Source organism: Schistocerca serialis, chromosome 4 (assembly GCF_023864345.2).
Source record: "Schistocerca serialis cubense isolate TAMUIC-IGC-003099 chromosome 4, iqSchSeri2.2, whole genome shotgun sequence".
In the NCBI taxonomy this organism is placed as follows: Eukaryota; Metazoa; Arthropoda; class Insecta; order Orthoptera; family Acrididae; genus Schistocerca; species Schistocerca serialis.
In genome coordinates this window covers 413,720,941-413,727,128 of record NC_064641.1, presented here as the reverse complement: position 1 = coordinate 413,727,128, position 6,188 = coordinate 413,720,941, and the positions used below count along the sequence as shown (strand labels likewise).

The 6,188-nt window shown below is 54.1% G+C and overlaps 2 non-coding genes across 2 annotated transcripts; both read right to left on the bottom strand.

Annotated features, from left to right (window-relative positions):
* Positions 1-554: 554 nt before the first annotated feature.
* On the bottom strand, positions 555-709 carry LOC126476271 (5.8S ribosomal RNA). The gene has a single exon (XR_007586829.1). It is a non-coding gene; the product is annotated as a 5.8S ribosomal RNA (ribosomal RNA).
* A 351-nt stretch (positions 710-1,060) lies between these two features.
* LOC126476863 (small subunit ribosomal RNA) lies at positions 1,061-2,970 on the bottom strand. The gene has a single exon (XR_007587298.1). It is a non-coding gene; the product is annotated as a small subunit ribosomal RNA (ribosomal RNA).
* Between the last annotated feature and the right edge of the window lie 3,218 nt (positions 2,971-6,188).

Below are 6,188 nucleotides of genomic sequence, written 5' to 3'. Positions count from 1 at the left end.
TACTTGTTCGCTATCGGTCTCGTGGTCATATTTAGTCTCAGATGGAGTTTACCACCCACTTGGAGCTGCACTCTCAAGCAACCCGACTCGAAGGAGAGGTCCCGCCGACGCTCGCACCGGCCGCTACGGGCCTGGCACCCTCTACGGGCCGTGGCCTCATTCAAGTTGGACTTGGGCTCGGCGCGAGGCGTCGGGGTAGTGGACCCTCCCAAACACCACATGCCACGACAGGCGGCAGCCTGCGGGGTTCGGTGCTGGACTCTTCCCTGTTCGCTCGCCGCTACTGGGGGAATCCTTGTTAGTTTCTTTTCCTCCGCTTAGTAATATGCTTAAATTCAGCGGGTAGTCTCGCCTGCTCTGAGGTCGTTGTACGAGGTGTCGCACGCCACACCGCCAGCCGGCTGTGCACGCTACCGAGTAAGTACCGGTATGCGAACCGCCAGGCGACGGGCGCGCATCGCACGTTTCAGGAGGCGCGGCCGGCCCCACAGGCGGCCGCGACGCTCCCAGGTCTGCGAAGCGGGGCAAACGCCGCGCGCTTCAGTATACGTAGCCGACCCTCAGCCAGACGTGGCCCGGGAACGGAATCCATGGACCGCAATGTGCGTTCGAAACGTCGATGTTCATGTGTCCTGCAGTTCACATGTCGACGCGCAATTTGCTGCGTTCTTCATCGACCCACGAGCCGAGTGATCCACCGTCCTGGGTGATCTTTTCTTAGTTTCCACTGTCTCTTTCAAGACAGTTGCATAGGCGGGACGTAGGCGTGTGGCGGCCCCTGTTCAAGCGTTCTGTGTCCAACGGCCTCACGGCCGATGGGCGTCGTACGGCTCCACACCGGAGCGGACAGGCAGTCGGGCGAAAGTCATTCAAAACCGGCGCCAGGCGCCAGGTGCCGCAGGCCAGCCGCTCCAGCGCTTCAGCGCTCGTACCACACAACACTGGCGTTAGTTTTGAGAAGCACGCGTGGTTCCGCACGCGGCGCACGGCTACTGCGAGCCGTACAGGTAGCGTGTTGCGCGACACGACACGCACATCGAAAGACATGCAGTCTAGTCGGTAATGATCCTTCCGCAGGTTCACCTACGGAAACCTTGTTACGACTTTTACTTCCTCTAAATGATCAAGTTTGGTCATCTTTCCGGTAGCATCGGCAACGACAGAGTCAATGCCGCGTACCAGTCCGAAGACCTCACTAAATCATTCAATCGGTAGTAGCGACGGGCGGTGTGTACAAAGGGCAGGGACGTAATCAACGCGAGCTTATGACTCGCGCTTACTGGGAATTCCTCGTTCATGGGGAACAATTGCAAGCCCCAATCCCTAGCACGAAGGAGGTTCAGCGGGTTACCCCGACCTTTCGGCCTAGGAAGACACGCTGATTCCTTCAGTGTAGCGCGCGTGCGGCCCAGAACATCTAAGGGCATCACAGACCTGTTATTGCTCAATCTCGTGCGGCTAGAAGCCGCCTGTCCCTCTAAGAAGAAAAGTAATCGCTGACAGCACGAAGGATGTCACGCGACTAGTTAGCAGGCTAGAGTCTCGTTCGTTATCGGAATTAACCAGACAAATCGCTCCACCAACTAAGAACGGCCATGCACCACCACCCACCGAATCAAGAAAGAGCTATCAATCTGTCAATCCTTCCGGTGTCCGGGCCTGGTGAGGTTTCCCGTGTTGAGTCAAATTAAGCCGCAGGCTCCACTCCTGGTGGTGCCCTTCCGTCAATTCCTTTAAGTTTCAGCTTTGCAACCATACTTCCCCCGGAACCCAAAAGCTTTGGTTTCCCGGAGGCTGCCCGCCGAGTCATCGGAGGAACTGCGGCGGATCGCTGGCTGGCATCGTTTATGGTTAGAACTAGGGCGGTATCTGATCGCCTTCGAACCCCTAACTTTCGTTCTTGATTAATGAAAACATACTTGGCAAATGCTTTCGCTTCTGTTCGTCTTGCGACGATCCAAGAATTTCACCTCTAACGTCGCAATACGAATGCCCCCGCCTGTCCCTATTAATCATTACCTCGGGTTCCGAAAACCAACAAAATAGAACCGAGGTCCTATTCCATTATTCCATGCACACAGTATTCAGGCGGGCTTGCCTGCTTTAAGCACTCTAATTTGTTCAAAGTAAACGTGCCGGCCCACCGAGACACTCACTCAAGAGCACCCTGGTAGGATTGCAACGGGGTCCGCCTCGGGACGCACGAGCACGCACGAGGCGCGTCGCACGCCTTCGGCTCGCCCCACCGGCAGGACGTCCCACGATACATGCCAGTTAAACACCGACGGGCGGTGAACCAACAGCGTGGGACACAAATCCAACTACGAGCTTTTTAACCGCAACAACTTTAATATACGCTATTGGAGCTGGAATTACCGCGGCTGCTGGCACCAGACTTGCCCTCCAATAGATACTCGTTAAAGGATTTAAAGTGTACTCATTCCGATTACGGGGCCTCGGATGAGTCCCGTATCGTTATTTTTCGTCACTACCTCCCCGTGCCGGGAGTGGGTAATTTGCGCGCCTGCTGCCTTCCTTGGATGTGGTAGCCGTTTCTCAGGCTCCCTCTCCGGAATCGAACCCTGATTCCCCGTTACCCGTTACAACCATGGTAGGCGCAGAACCTACCATCGACAGTTGATAAGGCAGACATTTGAAAGATGCGTCGCCGGTACGAGGACCGTGCGATCAGCCCAAAGTTATTCAGAGTCACCAAGGCAAACGGACCGGACGAGCCGACCGATTGGTTTTGATCTAATAAAAGCGTCCCTTCCATCTCTGGTCGGGACTCTGTTTGCATGTATTAGCTCTAGAATTACCACAGTTATCCAAGTAACGTGGGTACGATCTAAGGAACCATAACTGATTTAATGAGCCATTCGCGGTTTCACCTTAATGCGGCTTGTACTGAGACATGCATGGCTTAATCTTTGAGACAAGCATATGACTACTGGCAGGATCAACCAGGGAGCTGCGTCAACTAGAGCTGAGCAGCCGGCCGCCCGGGAGTGTGTCCCGGGGGCCCGCGCGAACACGCAAGCGTCCGCTCAATTATTCTGCAAACAGGAGGAGGCTGCGCTCCCCTGCACCATACACCTCGAAACCCTCTCAGGTCCCGGCGGCGCGCAGCGCCGTCCTAAGTACTTGGTCGGGTTCGAGAGAGGCGCAATCGCCCGGAGTTTGGCGAGTAGACGCTTTAGGTGCGACCACCCGTGCTCCCAACTGAGCTTGCCGCTGCCGACAGAGGCCCGGGAGCGTGCTGTCGTGGCATTGCCGGCGGGAGACAACACGCGCCACCTACGGTGACCGGCAGCTCCAACGCCAGCGCCACAGAAGGACAAAAGCCCCACTTGGGTGCCGAAGCGAACTCTCCCAGCACAGCGCACGCGCCAACACGTCCGCACAGCTGCGATACAAACCACCTGCGAGAACCGCAGAGGCGACCGAGCAGCAGACGGCGTCGCGGCGCCGAGCGCCGGGCGGCGGCGCATCCTCAGCGCACACAGTCCTCAATCGGACCAGCACACTGCAGATGTCCACCGCGCTTCGCACCGGGCCCGCGAGGACCTACTTTGGCCGCACGGCGCCGCGTGCAGGGTGCGCCGGCGCGCAGCTGCGCCGCCTGCCGCCTCCGTCGGCCGGCGCGCCTGCCAGTGGCCGCCCCCACCAGCCGGCTGTAGCGCGTGCGCCCACGCACCGCGCGGCCAGCACGCCGGGCGGCCCCCCCTCACCGGCCGGGGCCGGTCCCACCCAGCCACCGCCGCGTATCGCTTCACACCCACATGCCATTCACGTTCGTGGGCATGGTGGGTATCGCTGAAACAACCGGTTGGTAGCTCAACCGATCGTCGCCATCACTGATTCACCTCTAGCGAGAACAACCGCACCACAACGGTTTACCAGTTGTTCATTTGCGTAACGTCACCAGCAAACGTAGGCGTCCATCGCCATTTGCAAATTCAACGATTGTTGCATGCCTGTGTCAGGTGTCACGACACACTATGTCTGCCCACATACACGCAACAACATGTGCACGCTTCGCAAACACGTGGAAGGTGGCCCCCGTACGTATGCGATGTCCATTGCGCAAACGACTGTCAACCGGCCTCTGTCGCATGTCGCAGATGTGGAACGCAGTGCACCATGCTATCACGGTGTGTGAGAAGAGACGACAACGTCTGACAACACGCGCCACTACATCAACAGACGGCTCATGCTGATCGCCATCCAGGGCATACCACACTGCACTCCAGCTCTTATAGGGAGACGACACGTAGCTGCGTGCACAACATTTGGACCGCATGGTTCGCCGTTGTTGGCGCAGTCGTTGTACGGTCACATGTACCACGATGTATCATTCAGTACATGAGGACCAATGTGCAGTACAGTGTGTGATTTGGAGGTACAACATCAGCGGACAGTTGACACAGGCCGTACCACAGCGTAGGCGCAGTGCTTCGCCATGCGAATGCCAATGAACAACTGCGAAGGGCATTGAGCATGTACGTCCTGCTGCCATCCACATTACAGTGTATCGCTGCAAGGTGTTTAACATGAAGCGATACACTGGGGACCGGGCAGTGCGAGTAGCAAACTATATTGCGGGGGTTGCAGTTAGGCAACACTACACTAATTTAACGCGTCGTATGACAATTACAGAGCAGGTTAAGGCCCAACGTGTGTTGGGTTAAGGCCCAACGTGTGTTGGGTTAAGGCCCAACGTGTGTTGGGTTAAGGCCCAACGTGTGTTGGGTTAAGGCCCAACGTGTGTTGGGTTAAGGCCCAACGTGTGTTGGGTTAAGGCCCAACGTGTGTTGGGTTAAGGCCCAACGTGTGTTGGGTTAAGGCCCAACGTGTGTTGGGTTAAGGCCCAACGTGTGTTGGGTTACAGCACAATATGGGTTACGTTAAGGGGCAATGTGGGTTACGTTAAGGGGCAATGTGGGTTACGTTAAGGCGCAATATAGGTTACGTTAAGGCGCAATATAGGTTACGTTAAGGCGCAATATAGGTTACGTTAAGGCGCAATATAGGTTACGTTAAGGCGCAATATAGGTTACGTTAAGGCGCAATATAGGTTACGTTAAGGCGCAATATAGGTTACGTTAAGGCGCAATATAGGTTACGTTAAGGCGCAATATAGGTTACGTTAAGGCGCAATATAGGTTACGTTAAGGCGCAATATAGGTTACGTTAAGGCGCAATATAGGTTACGTTAAGGCGCAATATAGGTTACGTTAAGGCGCAATATAGGTTACGTTAAGGCGCAATATAGGTTACATTAAGGCGCAATATAGGTTACATTAAGGCGCAATATAGGTTACATTAAGGCGCAATATAGGTTACATTAAGGCGCAATATAGGTTAGGTTAAAACACGACATAGGTTAGGTTAAGGCACGACATAGGTTAGGTTAAGGCACGACATAGGTTAGGTTAAGGCACGACATAGGTTAGGTTAAGGCACGACATAGGTTAGGTTAAGGCACGACATAGGTTAGGTTAAGGCACGACATAGGTTAGGTTAAGGCACGACATAGGTTAGGTTAAGGCACGACATAGGTTAGGTTAAGGCACGACATAGGTTAGGTTAAGGCACGACATAGGTTAGGTTAAGGCACGACATAGGTTAGGTTAAGGCACGACATAGGTTAGGTTAAGGCACGACATAGGTTAGGTTAAGGCACGACATAGGTTAGGTTAAGGCACGACATAGGTTAGGTTAAGGCACGACATAGGTTAGGTTAAGGCACGACATAGGTTAGGTTAAGGCACGACATAGGTTAGGTTAAGGCACGACATAGGTTAGGTTAAGGCACGACATAGGTTAGGTTAAGGCACGACATAGGTTAGGTTAAGGCACGACATAGGTTAGGTTAAGGCACGACATAGGTTAGGTTAAGGCACGACATAGGTTAGGTTAAGGTACGACATAGGTTAGGTTAAGGTACGACATAGGTTAGGTTAAGGTACGACATAGGTTAGGTTAAGGTACGACATAGGTTAGGTTAAGGTACGACATAGGTTAGGTTAAGGTACGACATAGGTTAGGTTAAGGTACGACATAGGTTAGGTTAAGGTACGACATAGGTTAGGTTAAGGTACGACATAGGTTAGGTTAAGGTACGACATAGGTTAGGTTAAGGTACGACATAGGTTAGGTTAAGGTACGACATAGGTTAGGTTAAG